Raw genomic sequence first — 26,718 nt, 5'->3', positions numbered from 1 at the left:
TCAAGAAGCACTGAAGTTTAATTGGTTATTCAGGTCTGCAACTGTTGATTAAAACCTTATACATCAGTGAAAGTGAGGGTGTTTGTCTAAATTCCCCTTGCAAAAATGTTTTGTTAAAACTACGACTTGATTGTAAACAGAAGTTAGTTCTTAACCTTTGTTTCCATTTTTCTTCTTGGACTTTAAGTAGCTCTTACACCTCTGTAATCACTAAAATATTTTCATCAATCATCCTGTAATCCGTTGTTATGGGCAACACAAACAATATGATAAGAATCTGACACATTTCTTCAGCTAGAAGGAATAAATGGGATTTCACTCAGATGATAGTGAAGTGTGAAAATAATGTTCACTCAGAACTATTGCAGCTAGGGAAGATGAAAATGTTGTAGTACATTGAATTTAACATTCTGTTTGCAACTTGTAATGAAAATGCTGGGCAATAAAGCAAATTATTGCAATGTTTATTCAGAGAACGGTATACATTTGCTTGACGAGTACATTCCTGATGGTAAAGTGGTTTTGGTAATTCAGTTGTTATGAAGGCCAAGGGAAGAAATAAATATCAATAGCATGGAAGTGTTCAAAAGGAGTAGCTTTTTCACAGATTAAAAAAAAGATTACATTAATAAGCCAAAGCCATACAATTCTTTTTTTTAACTGAATGAATGATCGATTAAATAATGACAACGAAATTAATTTATTGAATGATATCCCCTATTTCCTCACTGTATTTACAATGTAGTTATTTGTGTGTACCTCGTAGGGTGAAAGCATACTTTAAGTATGCAAATCCATTCTAAAGTAGTCAGTGCCCTGTAGTAGGGCAGCATGTCATGTGAAAGAGGCAAGGAGTTAAGAATAATGGGCTGCCACAGAAAAGCAGTGGTAATTTCTATAAACTTCACCAGACTTCATAGATATTGTATGCTCCAAAAAAATTGATGAACGTTACAAAGACATTTACTTAGTATTCATAATAGTTGTCATAATGATAGTCATATTAAACCAAGCTGACTTTGCACAGTGGATTGGTGAATTTTTTGCCCATTCTTCTTAGAATATTTGGTCAAGCTCTCTCCAGTTGCTTAGAGATCACTTATCATTGACAGCTGTTTTCAAGCCTTTCTTCATCTATTCTCAATAGGAAGCAGATTTGTTTCTCAAAGGTTTGGCAATGCTTTACTCCATCTACAGTATATTCCCATCAGCCTTGACAAGCTTCACAGTAACTGCTGATGAGAAGCAAAACAATGACATACTGTAATGCTGCCACTACAGACCTTGATGTGTTTGTGTCAGATACTGTAAGTGCTTTGCATTTAGATCAAAATGTTCCAATTTTGTCTTATCTGACCACAAGAGCTTTCACCACATGTTTGCAGTGTCACTAATAAATCTGCAGTATTGCAAATGAGAGACTTGAGACCATTTTAATTTCCTGTGGAGAGTGAAGCCACAGCACTCTCGAAGTTTCTGTTGGCCTCCAGCTGCCATGTCCAGATCCCTCCTTGTGTGGCTGCTTAGTTTCGACACATAGCCTAATATGGGCAGTTTCTGGGTGCTCATCACTTCTTATTAACCAACATCAACTTGCTCAGAGACATATTAAGTGTCTTTGGTTTGTTTTATACCATTCTTTTTATCTGTGCCTTTATACATCTTTATTCCTGAGTTGTTGTGCAAGCTTCTTGGCCTTAATGATTGATTTTGTACTTTAAGTTGACTACCTTACTGAGGGTCCTTATAGAGTTAAATGTATTTATGATGTTATGTGACCACTATTATTGTACAAAAAATTACATACATTGTGCTACTTTTTAAATTTATCATTTATATAATACATACTATACATGAAATGAAAAATTGCAAGAAAAATAATTTCACACTTTTGTATCTTGTATACCAGTCCTTTGTAATTTTGAAACCTATTCCTTTAATCTCTCAGGTGTTCAGTTGTCTTAGCATATTCAACATACTGTATACAGTTCTGCAACTAAGTTAATCCACAGAATCTCAATGGGTTTCAGGTATAGGAACTAAGGGGGCAAATCCATAACAGTAATCCTTTTTTGCAGACATTTGTTTGTAGACGTTTCAAAATGTCATAATTGTGATGGATTGCATACTATATTAAATAAGCATTCTAGTGCTCTGTAAACATTTTAGTTTTCATACTTCAGTCAGTGTGTGAAAGTAGCTGTTACGTACATAAGCAATTTGTAGTTACTGCATAATAAAGCTACTTTAATGAATATCTTTCAGTTGAAGAATATTTTTTCTCTGCCAAAATATTTGTTAGTGGATATAATAGTATAATTACTGTATATTAAGGGGTCTGATTTAACATCCCACAGAATCCATTGTACCAATATTATTGAGATTAATTTAATAATCATTTTATCATAATTGTGACAGCATGTCCTTTTTGAGTTAACATCCTAATCTTAGCAACTGTGCTTCTGTGAAAATTGTCTTTTGCAGTACATTGCAATATGAAAGAACCTCTGAAAGACTGATTGTTGTTGTGCAGATTGTTTCAGAAAGAAGGTTATCTCTTTTATCACCTTATATGTTTTTTTATTAACTGTCAAATTCAAGTAGATGCAGAGAGCTTGATTTGATTCTGAACCTGGAATGGACACTCTATTTTCAGCATTTTCTCACCACCTACCCAGGTCCTCCAAAAGGATACTAGTTTTCAGTTGAAATAATTGCTTCAAATCACCATGACAGAAACTCCAGAAAAGGAGGAAATTGGTCAGCTGAGACTGAGCTGTTGTCTGCAGCACTTCACAAACAGAACTTTTTCTACTTGTACAGTAGAACCAAACCAAAAGTTTTTTTTTTAATTCTGTTTAATACAATTTCAATTCCTACTCTACAATACTAGGTAAAACTGAAATGGTCCAAGTTTGACATCAGTACTTGTGGGCATGTACATTATGCTTTTTTTATTTTAATAGTAAGGAGACAGATTGGTTTCAGTAGTATTGTGCTATAGGATAAGATAATATTGAGCTCATATCATGTGGTTTTGTTTGATAGTGATGTTTAAATACAGATATAATGCAGTAAATAGGAAAGAATATGTTGACAGCATATTAAAGAGGTAAAAATACAAGCATAGATTGAAAGACAGTGCTGTTACCAGATGAGAATGTGCATTTTTCACTTAAACAGAGAAATATTCTATATAAACTTTTTCCAATTTACTTTCTGTGTGCGCTGCATGTGCCTATGATATTTCAGACAGGCCTGCCATCTTGAGTCCATTTGAATTCCTCCAAGCCTGCAGGCTGTGTAAACTGCTTGCTGTTAACGTTCTGGTAATAATATCATGCCTGTTACTATTTAGTAAAGGCAGAAAGTACCCTTTGGAAATTTTAGTTCTGTATCAAAGAATTCCCAGATGCAGGTGAAAATAAAATGACAATTCCAGTGCAACTTTTCTTAGGGATGTTCATTTTTCAGGAAACACTCATTCTTCTCTGTTGAACATGATAAGACTACGATAACACATTAAAATAAACTTTGCAACATGGGCCATGCAGCCAAATGATTAAACTGGAGCAAACAGCCACAACTCTCCACAAAAGTTTCACATGAATTAAACTCTGCTTCTGTTGCTGAACAAATGGATGAAGAACAACTCATATCTGGTCTCTGCTGCAAAGATACAGTCAAGCCATTTCTTATGGGTTTTACAACACACAAGGTCTTTTGGGCAAACAGTAACAAAGTAGATTTGTGATTGCAAATTTGAAAATTATTCCTGCTGTGATTTGCAATTTTATACATTTAAATAAGCTTATGTAGCAGTGCCAGAGCACAGTATTTATCAGTTCCACTTGATTGGTCAGGCTACTTCAGATTTGGCAAGAGTTTACTGCAGTCATTCGTCTTGGCAGATGTTCGCTGGCCACCTCATTATGCAGAGATAGGTACTGCAGGTCTCATTAAGGGGTTTCCCTATTTGTTCACAAGTGAGAACTACTGATATCTTACCCGAATTTTCCTCAATCACTCAGCTGCAGTACCTTTCAGATGCTTGACAGCACAAGAAATATGTATAATTTACTTTTTTTTTTCCAGCAATAAGTGTTTACTTTTTATTTTTTATTTCCGCATAATAAACATTTGCTATTTGCCCATGCATAGCAGATGACTCTACCCTCCAAGCACAATTAACTAAAAGCTGAAAGCTATGGTAAAATTGGAAATCCAAGCAATTAAAGTTGAATTTGTCATAACGTACTTGTGTTTGCTTTTGCCTTTTAGAGCAGCTTATTAGATTTAAACTCATTTTGTTTTATATAAAATGTGTGAAACAGTAATTTTATTAAACCAAAACATGCTGTTTTAATAGTAGTGAAATGCAACACTTAGGAAATATTGATGATAAAATAATATGGGGCTAAATTGTGAGGGAGACTAGATTTTCTAGTGAATGTGAGAGATTACGTTTTAAATGGTGGATCCTAAATGATCAATCTATAATAGTAATTCATGATTGATAACACGATTTCATTATATGTCTGCAATACATTAATTTTTAGAGAAGAGTAATATTATGATGTGCTTGTGAATGCATTATTTCATCCTTAGTTAATACAAATTGCTGCTTCTACTGGTTTATTAGAGAAATCATAGTAATTATGTCACCTTTGACCTTACATTCTGTCCCATATTAATTACAAATTCACTAGATAACTGTTCCTGCTTACTGAGTGTTTCTGATTTAACTGAGTAATGGGATTTAGGGAGACAGATGAATGACAGAATATTTTGTTAAGGAATAAAATAAAACAAAATTATATATCTAGTTGATTTATGTTATGTATAATAAAACATAAAAAAATAACATTGATATTTAAAAATATTTGATAAGTGCTAACTTTCTAAACATATTACTGTAAGTCAAGTTGCATCTTTTATATTACATTTATGCTTCAAAACACCCATCTGTAGATATTCTAACCAGTTGCTGTAATTCAGGGTCACAGATTAGCCAGAGGCTATTTTGGCAAGAAAGCGTACAAGACAGGATACACCCTGGATGGGACACAAACATGCACACAGGGCCAGATTTACTAGACGACAACTAACCTAATAGTATATTTTTGGACTGGGGAGGAAACTGGAGCATCCAGAGGAATCTTGCACAAATACGGGGAACATACTGTAGCACAGGATAGCACAAAGATAGCACCTCAGGTCTGTAATTGAACCCAGGACACTAACGCAGCAATGCTATCAACTGTGCCACTACACTCCCACATCAGAAACATATAATACAGTGCAATATATAATGTAAAAAAAGTACTGTATAGTATAATTAACAGTGATTGAACAACAAAATCCGATGCCCACTTCTCAAAAGTTACTGCAAGGACAGGCTTCAGGCTTTATTTTGACTCAATTAATTTATTTTTGGCATTCATTAAACTTTCCACAGAATGCAATAAATGTGAAATGGTTACAGACCAAATAAAATACACAGGCACACACAGAAAATGCTCCCAGCATAGTAATACACGAAGGATATTCTAAGTGATGTCTTGCTTTCTGTTTGTCCTGTACTGTTAGGCATGATTATTTGGAAGTAAAAGCAGGAAACAAACTATTACACCCGTTCATCTATTTTCAAACCAATTTATCCAATACAGATCAATCAATTTAAATGTTTATTTTTTTAATCTTCAATAGAGTTCATACAAGTGTGTGAAGCTCAGTAAAAGTCCATTTTCTGTGAATTACAAGCTCATGTAGCATTCGTTAGCATTGGTCTTGCAATGCTGTATTAGAATAATCTCCAGTTCATTCGTAGAACAGAGTAGCAATCTCTCCAACAGTAAAAAAAAATAGATCCATGTGCCCTTATATATTAAATTGCAGGAGCACCAGAAGGTGATGCTCCACTTTGGGCGTTACATCACTACTGTCAATACAGGGGTGTTAAACCAATTTCCAGCTCTCATTTTTCACAATGAGAAATTGCTAATTCAAATGTCTCTCTAGTTCACAAGACAAGCCACAAAATATCCAGTTGTGCTAAGAGTCAGTGGTGGTACTAATCAATTATACCATAAAATGCAGTATTTCTTTCCACTATCAAAGCAGTGGACAAGTAGCGTGAGAAAATATGCAGGAATTGTCTAAATAAAAACTCAAAGCAGCTTGTGTGTTAATTGAATTGTTTACACAAGCGTGAATGTGATTGATTTGGTGAGGCCAACCTTGTCCTTGTTTATATAAAATAGTGCTATATTGTTATGAAGTCTTTTCTTAAATGGGATAAATATGATCTGAGATGTCACTTGCACTTCATGAAGAAATATCCATTTCACAGATCTCAAGGAGAGACTTAAGCTCAAAGTGTTGTGGAAAATGTGCATACGTTTAGATTCATGACAGACATATTTCTAAATTTTCTGAACAGTAAACACTAAATGAATTTACTTCAGCAGTGTACAATCAACTTTTGATTTAAATGAATTAATAAGATTGCCTTTATAATCATACTTGTATATCAGTGTCAGTATTCTTTTTTATTGATTCTAGCCAAATGTGCCAGCACACGGCGTTCATCTCGTTTTATTACTCACACATTAACTCTACTTTGTCAGTTATTAGACTTATAATCTTTATACTAGAGTTATAATATTTATACAATAATACAAATAATACAAAATCATGTTAGTTTTTTTTTAAATGGTAGGTTTTGAAGGTAAGTTTGAGTTAAGGTTAACATAGTATACATTATAGTTTGCTTATTTACCTGCTGCCTAATGTCTCCATCCTTAACACCCGCCAGTTACTTCTGTAATGTTATATTCCTGCTTAGCAATAGCTGTGTAATAAGAAATCTCACTTCTCATTATTATACATTAGTTTCAGCTGGCAAACTGCTCTGTTCTGGGAATGCCACAGTCCCTAAATATATTGATCAAAGCTTTTTTTAATTCTTAATTCTCCTTTCTTAATATTGCATCCATGTACAGTACCTTTGTTCATATTAAATGTCATAGAGAGCGTGCCATTAGGATTAAGAGATTGGCACCTTAATATCAATTCAGTAGCAATTCAGTCGATTCCCAGCGACCAGTAGCCAAGTGACACAAAGACAGAAATGTAAGATATTTTAAAAATAGAAGTTAAAGATTAGGGTGACATGGAGCCTCAGTGGTCGCCGTGCAGTGTTGGGGCCCTGGGCTTGATTCAAGGGGTGTGATCTTTGAGGAGTTTGCATACTGTATTTTCCTCATGTCTGTGTGGTTCCTCCTACAGCCCAAAGACGTGCTGGTAGCTTCACTGGCGTCTGTAAAATTGGCCCTGGTGTGAGTTGTGTGTGTTGGTGTCCGTGTGTGCCCCTGGCATCCTGCCTTGTGCCCAGTGCTTCCTGGGACCTTGAATTGGGAAAAGGGGTTATTAAAAGGGATGATGGTGTGAAGTTAAACATCATTAACAATCTAACTAGTTAACAATCTAACTAGTTGTAGTAATTTTATTTTTTCAAATCAACTTGATGCACAGTGTTTTCTGACAAGACGGAAAAAGCACATCTGGCAAAAACAGTCCCTCCGAGACTTCCAAGTGGACAATGTGGAGTGCCAGAACTACAATGGAATTACATACTGTATAGTAGTAGACTGTATCGACCATACATATGGTATTAGATACCGGCAGACACCCTGATCTCCATATTTGTATGTGCAACACAAGCTTATTATAACATTGTTTTAATTCTAGCTGTTTTGTTAAATGCATACAGAGATCAATGTAGAAGAATAGAATTATCTCATGTGAGGGTTCAATTCAATTTTTGCATATTACTGCATTTACTGCAGTAACGTAATAGAATTAACCTGCAGATTCTAAACTTTATTAACATCGTTTTGAAGAAACTGCGGTCTGAACAAAAGTGTTTGTAAAGTGAGTATTATTGGATTTCATTGGTTACATAAGAACTCAAGACTCCTTATTACTAAATAGTAAAGTCTCTTAATATTTTTAATGGTTTAAAAACTAAGGATTGCTATATTAAGAATCTCTGTTCCTGGTCCTGGAGGGCTACAGCACTGCTTAGTTCTCAAATTTCAAAGATCAGACCCAGCTGTTACCTTTAATACCCTTGATTAATACCCTTGATGAATTAACCACTTATTTAAGACACTTTTCAAACCAAAAGAATTGAGGATCTACATGATGAGGGATCACAATCAATGCTATTTTTTCTTATTTGTTTATAAAATATTGAAGCATACTTACTGTATGTTATTGAAACTGTATTTATCTTTATTAAAATGTATTTTACAAGCAATAATCTTGTCATTCAAACATTCAATCATTTATGGCATTGATAGAATACCAAGCCAGTTTGATTAGATACCACAAAGAAATACATAATAGTATTTGTCAAAGTGTTTCTTTTTATTACATGCATTTTTCTGAGGGCATTGAGTGATTTTACTCTGACTATAACACAACTAATGGCAAATAACCTTAACAAAAATAATATGTGGTTGGGCTGTTGGGTCTTCTTGGCAAGTGCTGATTTGAAGACACATTCTAAATCTAGTTTTAAGTTTAATAAATCACTGAATTGGCTCAGTTAAGGTTTTCAAATGAGGATGGATTCCTTTTCCCAGCTTCACAGCAAAGTCTTTTCAGGTTAGAATGATTATATGTGTGATATGGCTGTTTCAGTAGCCAAGCGTGTCTTACAGCTTTTGCCTCAGAGATTTATTATGGGCAAATTAAAATCAGATCAGACTAGCTATGTCAGTATCTGCTCCCATTGAGCATCAAGCTGTTTGGCATCGGTGCACAACTGATGAAAAGTAACTTCACCATTAAGAAGGGTTCAACTAGAAGATGGCAAATGCCTCCATGACACAAATATTGTCCTTGACATGACTCTCCAGTGTTTTTTTTTTGTTTTTGCCTCAACATACTTTTTCTTTCCTGTATGCAAACGTAGCAGAATCACAGCATAGCAGTACATCAATGGCCAAACTGTCTATCTAATCATTGTGGCAAGATTGCTATCAAATTCCAGTGAATGTGTCAGCTAAAACTGGGTTGCGCTTTGTCTCAGTTAAGTTCTCTCATTTACAACATCCAGTTAAGTGTTGACCCCTGGACCCCTTCTCTGTGAATGGCTGCAGAGTTTGAGGCTTTCTACAGTATGCTGGCCTTGGTCATTGCTGTGACATAAATTTGGTATTGTCCTTTCTAAAACGAATCTGTCATTACACGATAATTGAGGCCAAAACATGCTGATGGAAAAAGGTATTGTGTGATTAATTTTTCATAAACCTAGTGAGCAAAGTGAAAACTTGACTATAAATTGACACTGATAGAAAATTCATGTATATTACTTACACAAATATAGAAAAACAAAAGTGGTTAAATAGAGTATGAACATGATTTTGATTGATCCTGTGAAGCCTGTATCATGTGCAGGTTTTCATTATTATTTTTATTATTTATATTTAGGGTCACTTAATGGATAAAGACAAGGCAATACAAAGCAACTAATGGGCATCTTATCTTCTATACTAGCTTGTATTATTGCATAGAACTCAGTCCCTATGGCTGATTCCATTAGGACAGCAGTGTGTTTCGATGAGCTACTGTAGGCAGGCCTGATTATTACTGATCCCTGAGGCTCTCACTGTGCAGGGGGATAAGTGTGACAACGAACAAGATCCACATCTCATCAAATTAAGATGATCTACCAAAAATAAAATAAGCTTTGGAAATCTAATACCTAAGACTAACTGGCTCATCCAAGCAAACAGAACATTTTGTTTTACAGGCAGACACAGCTCTTTTTAATTCTAAAATTTTAAAGTCTCATTTCTTTTTAATTTTAGTTGCTGTGTTTGCAAGTATTGATGTGAGACTGGTACTGCTTGGAAATCTACTGCATTTAGAAAACATGGAACGTCTATATTATACAAAACCTTTTTAAATATTTTGCTTTTCCTTTAAAAACTCACTGTTTAAAGTAGAAATGATAATATTCTTCAACACTTAATTCACAGTTGAGAAAGGGATGTTTTATATCATATATTTTGCTGAAATATATAAGGTTTCTTGTTACTTTCCCCTCACATTTTAATTATATCTTTTGTCTTCCTTAGGCAGTTGTAACATTCATCAATGGTTATTATTAGGAAAGCACAAATCCACAAACAAAAACAAACACAGGTCAGAAGAACACGTGTTTCTGAAATACTGTAGGCTGATAAAAAATAAATCATAATTGAGTTTAGTGTCATTCTGCTATGGTTGTTTAACTTAAAGCAATTATGTAGGAAGCAAGAATATCAACTGAATTCAATATCAAGAAACTTGAAAACCCTAAAAAAAGTCAGTGATTTGACTTTTATGAAGCAAACTGTTTCAAATAAATTATTTTACATTTCCCCCTGCCCCCCCTGAAGTACCAACAGCCACATCTCAATGTGATCTTCTGTTTGGACTGTAACAAACACTCCCCGTTCTGTTTGGAGAATGACAGTCTGGAGACACCTTTACATGCTGTTTTATTTTGCTTTTAATTGCTGGGGTGACTTATTAATAATGGAAGTAGAGTCAGAAAGTGCAGGCATCCTCTGGACGCAGAGGAGGGATTCATGCTGTTTATTTTCACTAATTGCTATACTGTACGTTTGTGGTCAGTGTTGTTTCTTTTAGTTAATCAATGTTAACACTTTAATTATCATATAATGGAAGGTTACATATGTTTTTTATGTTTTACTATAGTACATTATGCAACAATATATGGGTTGGAGTTGGTTATATACAAATTTGGCTCTTCTCTGCACCAATCCCTCAAGAATGTTAAGACTCTTCTGTATAAGTTTATAAGTATTATACCCTACTTATGCAATGATATTACTTTGGTATGAATTCTGCACTTTTCATGACCTTCTGTTGGCCTTTTGCATTACTTCCCTGCATTAATTGAAGAAACTTATGATTCAACATAAAATCCTAGATCTATCTCATGTATCACTTCTTCAAAATTTCTCACACTCCTTTGATATTTGAAATGTACGTTGTTGTTTTGCGCAAACCTTGTCTATCAAAGCCGCTCTTCAGTTGATGCTGTGGGCTCCACAGTGCCTTGCTGGAGAGGGAGCACAGACTGGAGGAGCAGCTTTTCTCTCACTGGCTCCCCTGAAAGCTCACAGCAAAGCAGATCCCAGGAGCCACTCTTGTGGACAAGGAAACCCTTCTTGATTTTAGCCCATGCAGCTCTGGCTGTGCTCTGCTAGTAGTGCACCTCGACCTCGGGAAACCCAGTCACATAGTTTGTACTCTCAATAGTGCCATATGGGCTTGAGGTTCAGCCTGCACTCCAAGCATCGCAATCGCTTCAGCTTCCCCAGAGCCTCTAAAGCACTTCCTGCTGTGTTAACATGCTTATGCATTGGCAGTATAATAAACTGACATTTGGTAACTAAAGCATCTTTTGGCAACTGAGGGGTGTGTTACTGTATATTTAAATGAGACAATAAAGGAACTTATAATGGGGATTCTATATAAACATTGAAAAGATTGCAAACCAAAGAGGGGTTTTAGCACATAAACTGCCAAACATTTTTTTTTATATACAAAGTGTTGATTGTGTTTCCTATTCTTTATGTACTCTTACGGGAAATCTAAATATACAGTCAATAATTAGGTAAAACACTGGTGATACTGCCATACACCTGGTGATACAGAGCACAAACACAAGACCAGTCATTCTTTCATTGTGTTGGTAATATAACTTGATTTTCTCTCTCTGCCCTTGAGATTGTAGAAACTAATATTTCCTAAGGTTTATAAGCCAAGAAAAGCCACTCAGCGCATTATGAGGGAAAAAAAGATATTATTTTTCATTGTAGTCTTTTGTAACTAGACTTCACATTCATTTTATGATATGTCACATATCAGGCTAAAAAATACTGGTTACAAAAGGCAGTGTTCTTATACTGTATAAAGTCTTTGTGAGTTTCTGTTAGAAAAGGCAGCTTACAGGGAAAAAGACTTAACGCAAGTATAGGGCATTTTATTGTACTTTATCTGGAGTCAGCAGAGAGATCTGACAAGGGAGATTTGGAGAAATTCTATCCCTTGACTTCTAAATCCTTCTTATCCCTTGAGATCTCAATTCAATTTTTAGATTCATATATACAAAAATATTTAGTGATTATTTTTTCAGCTGATCACTTAACTTAAAATATATTCAGCAACCACTACTTCGACACTAGATCCCACTAGATAGTTAATTGACCTCTATGTTTATCATAATATTTTAATTATTACCTGTTTTATTTTCATTTTAAACAGTTTTTGTGAATAATGTATAAAATAATATATTTTCTGGGTGTGTCATTTAAGGTCCTGTAAAAATAACCCCTTAACCATAAAAAAAATCTTTAGAGCTTAAATTGAGAAACCGCAGAAGAGATCATCTGCTGAACTCTACTGTCATCACTTCTGAACTCAGTCTCCTTTGAAGCATCAACTACCTTTGAGTTTTTTCTGTCTTTATGCAGTTTTTATGTTTTTCAAATTTGTTTGTGATTAATATAAATCTTAGGTTATGCTCCAAGCTTCACCTTTGGTCTTTCTCAGTATCAATTTGGCAGCACATCAAATTCCTGTGTCTAGCAGCATGTTTTAAAAGGAATGTCCTTCTGGCTGACTAAATTGCACCAGCAGCAAAATATAAATTTATTATATAATATATTTCAGGGATTATTTTACATGAATTATGTCAAATCATGAATAATCTTAATAATAATTGTAGGAAATGTGGCCTAATACACACATGCAATTCTTTTCTATTAGATTTAAGTGAACATGCTTTGTCTTCTCTTTTTTTGTCTGTGACAAGGAATTTATAATCCTTTTATCTTGTTAACGCTGACTTCTCAGACAAATCCTGATAGTTCTTTTTTCAAATCCAACTGAATGTTTCAGGAGACAGCACATAAACCTGGAATATCATGAAAACCAAGGCTTAACAGGTTATCTTGTCTGGAAATGTCTTATAGGAAAAGTAGTTTTCGAGCTACAGTACATATTTATGTTTATCTCCTTGTTACTGTTGTGAAAAAAACAGCATCATTCAAGAGATCTTCAAATCCTATACAGAAAGGAGCATCAAGATGTGTTATGTTTATTTAATGATTCTGTAGAAGTCCTTAATAATTCAAAGCCTGTACACTTTTTTTAGAGATTGATTGCAGAAATTGTTTTCTTTCTGGACTACAACAGGTGACTAATTTGCTGCTCTAAATTATCCAATGTTCAGCTTCTTGGGAAAAGACTGCGGCTTTAATACAGTAGGTGGTAAATCCTTAGGCAAATAAAAAGGCAGATTTATGATTTCTAATTGTGTTGCTTTCAGGTGTTTGTAGCTTAATTATTGGACTACAGTAAATGAGAATTATCAAGAGAGGCTGGAGAAATTATTAGGGAGACTTTATATAAAGGGATTGACCACTTAGTTTGAACTCTACAGAGCAATAAAAGTAAGAGTGAGCAGATTTCTGTTCATTCTGAAAATGATTGATAATTGTAATGGATCACTGAACTAACCTGAAGAAGGATCCTTATGCAGGGGAAGACAGGAGTAGAACAGGACAGGCAGCTGGGAGGTAGGAGCTGCTGAAGGAGCAAGCAAGCAGAGCAGACAGGCAAGCAGGCAAGGCACACAAGCAGGATGTGGCTGCGCAGCTGGGCAGATGCTCAGCAGTCGCAGAGCTGCAGGCATGCCACAGAGATGAACACAGGTAGAGGCACAAAGCAGAAATCCAAGAAGAATGGCCCAGCAGGTGAGAGGTCCAAGCACTGGAGAGGGAGTCCATGAAGGCTGGTGATCCTCCGGGTTAAACACGGGAGAGAGAGATACAAGTGTTGTGTCATATAAGTGACAGAGTCCTGTTGTCTGTGAAAGAAGAGTTGTTTATTTCGTATGCATACAGGAGAGCAGCCTGCACTGGCCAGTCTCTCTGAACGGTTACAAAGTTAGTCCTTTAACAAATGTTAACTCACAATGTTCTTGACCTGGGTTTACAGAAAAACAATTCTATATATTCACAGCTTTCAGAAAAGAGGATATGCGGTTAATGTTTCATAGGTGCTCATGTTATTCGTAATCATGCAGCAATAAACAGCACAAATCCTGTGATGCTTGCAGTGGCCCAAAAGTGAACAGTTTAATTCTTTGCCGAGAAGCAAGAAAGATTAAAGAAGAGCAGTTTAACATTTCTTAATTCCCTCAGTCCCCCCTTAGAACATATTGCGACATCACCAATCATGTTCTATAATATGAGGTTTTCGCCTTTATGACTACAGTATATTGAACAACCATAACAGAGTAAGTTACCTTAACACATATTGCTTTAAGGCATGTTACACAAGGAATAAGAATGACCAGCAAAACCAAACCTATAAAAATATACTGTACAAGGTTTCTCCCCATGCGCCGAACACAAATTGTAACCATTTTCCTACCCTCCAAATAGTCCGATAGATTGCAAGGCATGGGCATGAGGAGAAACCACCCCCTCATATATCTGGGGATTGCTAAACACACCCAACAGGAACTTTTATTACAGTCTCAAGCCAGCTGATAGGAGAGAGCTAAGAATGTATTGACATCAAGTTCTCCTTTATCTAGACGGTGCTGTGCATGCTGTTCCAGGATATCCCCCCTAGTTATACTTATTAAATAGAGCAATCTCAGGAGTCCCCACATTATTTCAGTCTTTCTCCGGAGGTGTAGCTCGGAGACGTGAGTGAGATGCGTGAATCCACCGGTCTCTTCCAGCAACTTTAACTGCTGAGTCTGTAGTCAGGAGCACCTGGAAAGGTCCCTCCCACCTAGGTTGAAGGGTCTGTGAGGGAATATTCTTAATCCAGACCCACTCTCCTGGGAACAGGTCTTGTCCTCCTTCCATCAGTTTTCCCCAGGCGTCCAGTACGTTGTCCCGGGCCACTTGAACTGCTGTTGTTAAGAGCTGCACATACTGTAAGTAGAGTTCCTTTGGACGTGTCTGGTGATCTAGGCCGTCTTATCGGGCATCCTGTGATGACTTCAAACGGACTGAGGCCCACGGCCCGGTTAGTACCAGCCCGCACACTGCACAAAACAAGTGAGATCGCGTCCATCCATGGCATTCCCTCAGTGTGATATCGCGTGAGGCGGTTTTTCAGTGTTCTGTTCATTCGCTCAACCGTTCCACTAGACTAGAGGTGGTGAGGGCAGTGCAGATCCCACTTTATCCTCAGTAGTTTGGCAACTTTCTGACACACACCCAGTAAAGTGCGTTCCCTGATCTGAATCTATCCAACAGGGCAGTTTCCATTGGATTATAACTTCTGTTACCAGATATTTGGCAGTCACTAAGGCCGTCGCCCGCTAAACTGGAAACACCTCGACCCATCTTGAAAAAAGGTCCACCATAACCAGGAGGCCAGTTTTCCCTTTGCAAACTGGCAAGGTGACAGATGACACAGTTGTTTTTTTCTTGAAAATTGTGCCATTTTTGTTTCTTCCAGTTTTTCTTTTTCTTGATTTTCACTAAGCTTGACTTTCAACACATCAAATCAGCTCATCAACTTCATGCAGCCGACTCTCTCACTAATTAAGTGATTGACTAATTATGCAACAGTCATATCAGTCAGTCATGAATTATCAATTAATCAAAATTGCTTCAAGAACTCAATCAATTACCATTAATTTATTATTCTAAAATTATAGAGACATAAACAAAGTGATATGTTTTTTATGCTCTATGTAGGAAAAAATAGGAATCAATTAAATCAATAAATATCCTTTTTACATTGATAGAGTCTTTACTGTAGGTACAGTATACAGAATATGAATCTGATATAGGAATTCCACAACTTCTCAGAAATATAGAATCATATACAAAAATAAAAATTACAAATAAAAAACAGGGCTAGTCAAAACTTGGGACATTACACTAAACTAACAACAGCTCAAAAGGTACAGACTGACTCCAATAATATGACTGTGGTAAGGAAAGAGCATTAATTGATATGTCTGTCTTTAACCGAACTTGTTAGCGGCACTCCCACAGAGCTATATGAATAAAGAAGTTGTATAACAAAAAGTGCTTACAAAGCGGGGCCCCACAGAAGCCAGTGCAGAATATAATTGTATTAAAATGGACAACATCGTTAAATCAAAATCACAGCATTAACAGTTAACCTTAAGTGCAAAGGAATGGTGTAATTTCCAAAGGCGCAGATGAGTAAATCCAACATTGCAAAGACATCAGCATTTTTTGCTTCTTTAAAGACGGCAATGTACTGTACATCTCCATGAATAAAAATATAAAATCCTATATTTATATATTTTTTTATCCTGGAGGATCCCAATCCTTCTGTACAGAAGGGGACCACCACTGAAGTTCAACACCCCCTGGGTGACGTGCAGCAGCCTGTGCGCGTCAGTAGCACCATCAGAGTGGATCTTACCCAGGACACTCCTGCTCTTAAAAAGAGTGCCATTGGGTCTTTTATAACCAAAGAGTCGAAACATTAGCTTAATATCTTAACCAAAGAACAGAACTTCCTTCAGCAAGGTGTTACCTTCCCAGCACCTCTCCTGTTACAAAATTAGCACATGAAATTTGAGAAATTCTAGTCCTGAGGGAAAAGCATCACCTTCTGGTCCAGTAAAGCCACTTAAAGCAGCACCTTGGTAATCTTTAGAGGACTCCTGTACCAATAGTGTCCAGGTCAAACTTTGGTCAACTTTTGAGATCTGACAAGATCAGGCTAGAAGTTGGTAATGCAGCTGTCAAAACAGATTACCACGTTTCTCGTACATGTACTCTGATGAAATACCATGTGCTAGACGCAAACAGCAGATCTACAGAAGCATCTTCAGGTGTTTGTAAGAATATCCAATCAAGAAAATGTCAGGTTATATATTGATACATGCTTGTACTCTTGACTAATTAGTGCACTTAATAAATGCTACAGTATACACAAATTCAGAAATTGATAGACTTTGCACATGAGTCAGGTTTCAATATTGCAGAAACCGGGTTATCTACTCTTCAGTTACTCAAGGCATCAATAGAGTGATTCAAAACAGACATAAACAGGTATCTCTATTCCATAACACATGTAGGAAGAAATAATGGATGATTAAAAGGAGCAAAAAGAGGGCAACGAGCAAAGGGAACTTATGAATTACTTTAGGTAAAATTGAATTCAATATGAGAAAAAGAAGCATTTATTCTTGAAAAGGCAATAAAATAAATCTTTTTTAGCCCATAAAGTTGAATAAATCCGAACTTTAAGAGCAAATATTCATCAACCAATCATCGAGATAGGCAAACAACAATGTTACACATTGTAAAACTGACATTGTAATCTGATCAGAAGCTGACACTAAACCAAGGTAGGTATTGCAAGAGTTAAGCAGTTTGTAAAGGAAAACCTTTAGAATTCAAGGACCAGTTCTAGAAAACCTTTAGAAACGAAGTTACCATTCTGTCAATTATATTAGCAAGCTGTTTCAGAGGTTGATGCAGTCCTGGAGCTTTAGTAAAATGAAGCACTGCAGGAGTAGCAGGAGTAGGCGTTCTGGTTTCTGCATTTGATAATCCAATATTAAAGATGGATAAACAACCACAACAGATCCGAAGCAGAAACAGAAAGGAGATGATGACTGAAGTGGCGGATCTGTTTCCCTTGGGGTTCAGAGGGAGTAATGGTTTCCTGAAAGAGTTCAGTGTCTGTCTTGCTGATGATTAAATCCACAGCAAAGGTAAGGCTTTTAAAATAACAACAGCATTGGGGAATGTTGTTTCATCAGATGTAGTTGGTGTTTGTAATCCAGATTCTTTGATTGATTTCAGAGAGCAAAACAGCTGTATATAGAGTTTAGCAATCAAACATCAACAGTGAGAAGGAGATGGCAGGTTCATGATTAAGCAGTCTGAAATGGGAAATAAGGAAGCAATGGCAGCCTTAGACTGAAACTGAGATTACACTATAATGCCTAAATTTCAAAGGCAGGTTCAGCAAATAATCCTAGAAAGCAGCAGATAGAAGCAAGTAGCAGTGGAGAACCAATTAGGGCATTGGTGTAAACTTGGAGAACGATGGGAAATAATTGTCTACAGGCTCATATTTATACCCCAGAGAGCCAATGCTTGCTGTAATGTGGAGTTTGTCCTACTTCCAAATTTGTGTTGCCCACCTGAAAGCTGTCCCATAAAACAAATATTCTGGTTATCTTCTATGACATTGACAAGCCATTAAAGGCAATTAGCAGTTGCATTTAAAATAAAGCACACAGCAGCTTACCTTCCAGGTCACAAAGTTAATTGACTGTATATATTTTTTTGCTTTTATAAAACACATATATAAAGGCAAATACTGTACAGTATATACAGCATATAGATGAACTGAATATCTACACACATAAACTGTACATGAAATGTATTGCTGTTGAAATGCTTCATTAGTTAAATATTACTTTCTGAGCTAAATAGAAAGCAGACTTGAAACCCCACAATACAGTCGCAGAAAATACAAAACTAGAATATGACCATGACAACTGCTTGCCTTGAGTAACACAAGAGCATATATACATAACAGATTTCTCTTTGTATTATATTTAAGGAAATTATTGTTTAATTATTCTCTTTAATTACAAGACTTAAATGTACATTTCAAGCACCAGGTGTGGTACATATATCTGATATATATATACATATATGTCACACAAGGATTATAATATACAAACATAGTCATTTCAACAGCAAACAAAACAAAAGTCTAACTGTGAAATGGCATGCGAAACATGCCATTCCAAAGCCAAAAGCTGCTGTGATTTAAAGGCTGAATTTGAATGAGGGACAAATAAGCACCATAGAATATAATGGAACCCTCTGGTATAGGACATTACAAAGTGGTAAAATAACTGTGAAATAAGTGGTATCATTTACATTTGTTAATGTATGCAAATTATCAACAACATTATAGGAATTTTTCAAAGATCTTTCTAAATTTGACTCACTCAGATAATATGAGATACTACAGTGATAATCACCCACAGATTCAACTTCATTTGAACTCAGATTGTTTGTACTTTAGAGTAACAGTTGATTCAAACATAAATACAATGATCTTCTCAACCAATAGCAAATACAAAGCACAAGAAACATCGAATAGCACCATGGGGCAGAAAACTAAATTAATGAGTGAGTGAAGTGTTGTGACAGTGTAAGAGAAGTTCAGTGGGCTGAGTACAAAGCAATAATGGATCGGTGATGTTGGACAAAGGCAGTCCTAAACCCCCAGGGGAAAAGATGAGACATGCGATACTGTACAGTATACTGTATACTGCATGTTTTATGGAAAATGGTAAGATATGGTCATGTTTGCTGGAGTGACTGCATGGGTTGAACTGAAGACACAGATCAGGGGGGAAATCCTGGAGAGGCCTTCATCCAGCACGGGAATGAAAAGAGGTGATGAGGATGATGATGATGTGTAACCAGCAAACTAATCTCAGGTGAGGGATCTTCATTGTCAACTGGAAGATAGACACAGCTTCTACTGGTTCTTAACATCACAACTCTGATAAATATGGTGCAAATGTAGTTCCTCTGCTATGGGTTTTATTTATTCTCATGACCCATTGGGTTTTGAGGTAAGTTATGCTTGAGTGTTTTTATCAATCACGGCACAGTTTCTGTAGACATTACCAATGATATCTGGTTGATTTTTGCTGAAAACAAAATTGCCTGCATGGTAGTTATCAAGCTTCTGTTAGGCATTTCTATTGTAGACTCTCCTGATCATAAGCATTATTACCACCTACTGTTAAAGTTACTGCATGGGAGGTCTGCCTGGAATGTTGCCACCCCTTCCTTCTACTTTGGGTTTATACAGCCGCTACCTCAGCGCCACTCGGGAGTTGACTTGGTAGTATCTCATCCAATCACTAATAAAAACAAAGTTACTACTATAATCCAAAAATCCTTTGCCTATCTAATAGTATCCAGAATAACAAATTGCATAATACACTCGCCATTTCTAACTTCCCAGAGGATAGAAAAGGGCTTTGTGTTACAGCAGAGGCAATCTAAAACACTTAGTGTAGCGCTGAGCATCTGCACTGCCTCTGAATTCAGTAAATGTGATAAACTACACATTTTTATTTTTTTTCTCCTTCTATACAGAACTTAAGGGATCCTCAAAATCCTTCACTTGGGTTTTGTGTAAAAATCTTCGACACACGTATTCTTTTACCTACAGTACAAGACCCTACAACACTATCATGCAGGGGTCGTTTTTTTTTTGGGGGGGGGGGGGAATCTTAGGGTTTTAGGGTATGATATATAAACAATAACACAAATTATGAGGCTTCACGTGTTGTAGAAGAGTTCTTGGTGCGTGACTGAAAATCATGATTTTTATTTTTTAACATATGCTAGCATTTTTCTTCCACAATGTTTTTTTTTATTATTAATAAGTATTCACTTGTTTCAACTTGGAATGCGGAAATTATATTATTTCATACAGACAGGTAGACTCCACCCACTTTCTATCTGTTTTGACCAATACAGGGTTGCTGGGGGGTCCAGGGTCTATCCCGGCAAGCAACAGGTTCAAGGCAGGACTGACCGTGGATAGGTCACCAGTCCATCGCAGGACTCAAAACAGACACGTACTGTACACACTCACACCAGGGCCAGTTTCCCCGGCAGCTAACTAACCTATCAGTATGCCTTTGGACTGTGGGAGGAAACTCATGTAAACACGAGGAAAACATCCGGTACAAACTGTACCCCAGGTTTGGAATTGGACCCAGCAATGCTTCCCATTTTGCCACAGTGACACCCACAGCGTAGACCCGTTTTTCTCGTAATTCTGGTTTAGGTCGTCACACCATCCAGTACACGTGCAGTGAACTCTCTAGTCTCTGTCAGTCAGCCTCTTCTCGGCTCTCATCGTAGCGCATACACAGGAACGCAGTCTGCATCAAAAAGGGAAACGCTTAATACCAGGGAAAGGGAATTGCCTTCCTCGCATTTATTATAGCCTTATTTCAAATCAGTTTCTTTCTTGAAAAACTGGATATACAAAAGCCAGGTGTAAAAAAGAAACGTGTTCTAACTTGCAATAAAAAGAGAAGTTGTTGGGAATGTGTATGAGGGCATATTGTGTGATATAACAGATCTTTTGGATTTGAGACTAGAATCCGGCATCTTTCCCACAATTCATTAAAAATATATGTATTTCAGTTACAATTCTTTATTTACAGTATATATGTATATTAATTTATCATGGCTTTGTATTGGCTTGGAAATTTTTAGTTTTCTTGGACTGCAGATGTGACAAATCACACATTAATAACAATACTAATACTTTATATTGTAATTAAACAAAATAAAGTAACTTACTAACACAAAAGCATGTGACAGACTTACATTATTTTAGCCAGTTGAATTTTGCAGTGTGAAAGGTTAGGTGATATAAAATCAACAAAAGTATGATGTATTTAATAAGTAAAAAAGAGTTTTCTTTAATGAACTGTTTTATTAATTATTTTTACAAATATCTAACATAGAGGAAAATGTACAGTACTGTATGTATATGTTTAAACTCCAGCTCCTATGGAGATGTACTGTAAATGCTATTAAAAATAATAATATTCTATTAAAATGTATTCTTTAAAATTCTAAAATGTATTTTTTGCATCAAAACAACATTTGGACCTTTACTATATTTAATACTGAATATATTATGTCACATTTTGTATGTTTATACATTATTGGTGTCACTTGGTCATGGAGCTCTAACAAATTATTTAAGCAAAACCCACATTTCTGAATAAGTGCAGACCGTCCCCAAGGATCCTGTTGCCATACAAATCACTTTTAATGACAACTTCTGGCCAGGAGTCTATCCTGGGAAGAACCGGGCACAAAGCAGGATACACCCTGGATGAGCAGAGAAGTCACAGACACAGACACGCACACACTCACACAAGGGCCAGTTTTAATTAGCCTGGTCTGTGGGAGACGGCACCCCAGGAATTAAACCCAGGGCCTGAGCTCTGCAAGACTGCAATGTGAAACACTGTGCAAACCTCAAGTGTTTCTCTAGTAATAAGTATCGTTTTTATATTAATTCTGCATTAATTGACTTTTTAAAGGGTTTTGTAAACAGTCAACAAATACCATCTCTTTTTTTCTTAATGTACAAATGATAGAATACCCTGGAGACTGTTTTACCTGAAGTGTTCCTAATACCTTCTGCCTATTCTGTGCTAATACTGTTTAATATTGGGTTTTGTCATTGCTCAGCCTGAGGCACGTTTGTTGATTTCTCCTTTGTGAACAAGAGTGAAATAATCTTTTAATATATTAGCCAGTTCCCTTTTTCCACTAAAAGTTTCACATTTAATCCTTTAATCCTCTTTTGCTGTTGTAACACTGAAAAATAAACTTTTAACGTATATTTTAGGCTTCATAACAATATTTTTGTATCACTCTTGGTCTTTCTCTTATTCTTTTATCCATGGGCTTGCAATTTATTATACCTGATTTCTTTAAATATACAGTATGCCGTTTTGTTTGATCATGTTAGAAAGCTCTTCCTTTATCCTTATGTGTTTCTTAATTGATTTATTAAGCCATTTGGGCCACTGTGCTCTAGTCTGGGAATCAATGTGTGCTGTGTTTAAAGGAGTATATCTTTAAGTGTTTGCCATCAATTATCTATTGATTCAATATCCATCCAAAAACATTCTGCTTCTCTTAACCTCAGTCTCTTTCAATCCTTCATAGCGTGACATCCTGAAATTGTAAGTCCCTGTTTTAAACTCTAGCTGTAGAGTTTCAGAATACTTTCTAGCATGTCAAGACTTCAGTTCCCTATTGAGACTTTGACCTCTATTTTCATCACTCTTTTTGTTTGTTAGAAAAGACTAGATTAATACAGGCTTTTCCTCTTTGTAGGTTCTCTGTCAAACTCTGAAAACTGCCATTAGTCATGTCTACCATTTCAGGTTCAGTTGCTGATGTCCCCAATGGATTTTTTCCAATTAATACGAGGAAAATTAGAATCTTCCATTTTCCTTTACTCATACAGTGCTGTGTGAAAGTATTCTCCCCATTTAAAATGTGCATAAGTAGAAATGATGTTTTCACCTTTGTAAAGTGAATATTATTAATCAAAACTTCCATGCTTAACCTAACACTTTTATGTGTGAGAGAAGGTCAATGTCAACAAAGCAAAGTAAAAAACTGTGTTGGTTTCCAAAGTATTCACCTCCTTTGCTATGGCAAATCTAAATTAATTAATGTGTACAAAGTTATTTTGACAAGCCATACACTTAGAGATTCAAGATTTTTTATTTGCCATATACAACAAGTGCATTGGAATGCTTACTCATTCAGCTGTACCCAGCAACAGTAGAGAAAAAAAAATAGGCAGAAATGACAAACAGACATGGGCAATACATTTAGACAATAGATGTTATAATACAACTAAGACAGAACATAGTGCAAACTATATGCAAACTTAGCTAAATAGCTTCTGTTTGTGTGCAAAACTAGGGTCTCACATGACTTCTGAACAAACGCAACTGTCTCTCTAAGATCCCTCAGTCAGGTAGTGAATTTCAAGCAAAGATTTAACCATGATGACAACTCAACGGATAAAGCTATAGACAGCTACATGATAGGAGAAGGCTATAAAAAATCAAAGTCACTGAATATCCTTTTGAGCACAGTGTAGTCAGAAGTGAAATGTGTAACATCCTGTCCAGGCAGTGCCTAGATCAACCTGTACCTCAAAACTGAACAGCTGGTCGAGGAGGAAACCGCCACCATGAAGCCAAGCCCAACTTTGTTACGAAGTTCGATGATAAATGGAGAAAATGTCCACAAATTCATACCATTGCAATGACTGTTCAAGGTCTGGTTAAAAGAGACAAGACTGAAACAAAGTGTTACAGAGCAAACATAACACCGAGCTTTACCCAGTCAATACCAATGCCTACTGTTATAGTGGTGGCAGCATTATCTTCTTCTATTCCTGTTTTCATTGTATAAAACATAATTGTACTGCAATTGTATACATTATTCAAGGATTGAATTAAAATTTATTAATTTGGTGGTGCGTAGCAAACTTTTAACACAATGCCCTTTCTTGTTTTTATGTACTGTAAGTATGGTCCACTTATTCCATTGATAAGTCCATTGGTAGAGTACATCTAGGCCTCCATGATTTTGGCAAACACTATAGCGCTCTGTCTCTTCTGTGCTTCCTGTTAATGAGAATGGCAGAGCATGGAATGACTCTAGCAATGCTTTATTATAATTACATTAGAATGTTTTAGATATCCCCTCTTCCATCCAACTGTAAATATTTTTTCATTTCTGTAAGTTCTTATACGAAGTCAGTGTTTTGTCAGTGTTATCTCAACATGAACAACAACATGTGGGTTTTCATCTTCATCTGCTTCCATCTATTTTTTCAGGGATGTAATCCTCATCAGCACCATTATTCCTGTGGATAGAGTCTCCAACAACCACCACTTTTGTTTGTCTTTAATTTTGGTTTCACTGACATGAAAGTTGTGTGTATCTGAATTGTGTATCTTGGTTTATCTAGTTAGGGGAGTGCCTCATATGCAGAGACATTCAGATGCTGTAAATGTTGAAAAATATATTTTCTCATAAAGTTTTTTTTTACTGTCATAATAAAAAATATCCTTTTTAACATTTATAGTCCTCCAAGTATGTCTATTTATAGTTGTTGTCTTTATTTTATTTGAAAACATCTATATCTGCAATATTCCTTTGAAAATGTATCACATTTCATCATTTTTTCAATGCAAGATTATTTTTGCCTATTAATATCATTTCTTTTTGTTTTGCCATTCCATTTTTTGCATATCTGTTTTCTAAGGAACCCTTATTTAGTATGCAGTGGAATGTTATAATTCTCCTCAATTCTTTATAGGTCTTGCTTCTCTTTTTTATGGTCTAAGTACCTGAATGTATTTTAAATCAGTGCTCCATGTAAAGGCAATTGCACTAAATACAGCTATGATTCTAACAAATAAGGGACACTGTGGACATCATTCAAATTAAGAATATCAGAAAAAAAAGAAACGTGTCTTAAATGGAGTAATGATGCACTATGTAGATGTTTAAAAATGATGCTGGAGAAACAATAGTGCCTTAAGTTATAGGAAGGTAAGAAGTCAGTAATTCAAGAGATCAAATACAAAAAATCTTTTCTTTTGTGTAGCTTTTTTGTCAAAAAAGACAAACATAAACATCTATGGGCATGTGTGTTAACAGCATGTCTAATGGTTAATGCATCAAATAATGAGTAAAACAAAAACTGATATCAAGAACATCATATTTCTTAATCAATTGCCTATTATTTCTACTGTATCTTGCTGTTGATACAAGTTATAGATTCCCAAGGCACTTACATTGCTGAACATGTTTTTCTTAGCTTATTTTTTTTGTTTTTGATTTTTATTGTTGAAAATTTACATTACTTGTCATTTTTGTGCCCAAAGGCTGAGGCAAGCCACTGTTAATCCACTCTTCCAGCTTAAAATGAACGTACACATTGCAGAAGCCTAGCCAAATGCCAGAGCCAAGAGAATGAAAAAGCGAGCGCAGAATTTGTTCAGCTAGCATAACAGTGACATCGCAGTAAGAGCTCAAGCGCTTTTGGGACTGTTTAGTGTGGAATCAATCAAGTTGTCAACAGACCTTTGACCACTGTATTTATGTTCTCTGTTGTTTTTCATTTTCCCAAGGACATAAAAAGTATGAAAACTGTTATGTTATAAAAATAACTCTGTAGCATCATTTGGATTTCTTCAAAGATTTCTTGTTTTTGCTTTTGCCAAGAAAGCAACTTGAGAAACATCAGATGGCAAGATTTAGTTAAACTAGCAATGGAACATAAGTGAATTGTTGTACATTAGTAAGATGCCAAAGATGGTTCTACGTAGAGACAGTCTCCTGGAAAGAAATGTATTCAACAGCGGATTAAAATCCCTCAAAGCCTCTAGACCCTATACAGTCCCATCAGTACAACCAGTCTCTGATTTGGGTTTGCTTCCCACTTGAGATGATAAAACTGTCACAGATGAGCCAATTACTGTGTGTGAATGTCCATTAAATTAAATTACCTCTTTTCAACAACCTTTTGTATTTTTAGTTTTGCTTTCATTTGACATTTTCTTTAGAAGGACTCCATCACCAGAAAGCTTCTTACTCAATTTTTTTAAAAGAATGCAGAAATAAATTAGACAGGACAAAACAGACAGTAGGCTCAATACAAGAACAAATGGGTAATTATGTCTGGGGCTAATTCCTGTCTACTGTAGATGAACACAAATAATTGACTAAACTCTTGCTTTATGTTATGCTTTGAACCCAGGTGTTTTATGTATTTTGGCTGCCTGGCTGTCTAGGACACTGCCCTTCTACACTTCAACTCAATTTTAGATGCAACACCCTGTACTCCTTAGTCCCCACTGATATACAGTACTGTATATACAGTATATACATGTTCAGTTAGCTCCACTCCAACATTACGAGAACCCTGCTGTCAATATCCTGCTACATACTGTATGGAAATAAAAATAATGTGATTATTGCTTTCAGCAAT

The 26,718-nt window shown here is 35.9% G+C and overlaps 1 protein-coding gene across 1 annotated transcript in view; it reads left to right on the top strand.

Annotated features, from left to right (window-relative positions):
• The window catches only part of LOC148646414 (CUB and sushi domain-containing protein 1-like), a 611,078-nt gene that overhangs the window by 363,548 nt on the left and 220,812 nt on the right, over positions 1 to 26,718 (top strand). The window lies entirely within an intron of this gene.

This window comes from Lepisosteus platostomus, chromosome 17 (genome assembly GCF_059453375.1).
Source record: "Lepisosteus platostomus isolate fLepPlt1 chromosome 17, fLepPlt1.hap1, whole genome shotgun sequence".
Classification (NCBI taxonomy): Eukaryota; Metazoa; Chordata; class Actinopteri; order Semionotiformes; family Lepisosteidae; genus Lepisosteus; species Lepisosteus platostomus.
The sequence above is the reverse complement of the archived record's forward strand: the minus strand, read 5'-3'. Positions and strand labels throughout refer to the sequence as shown.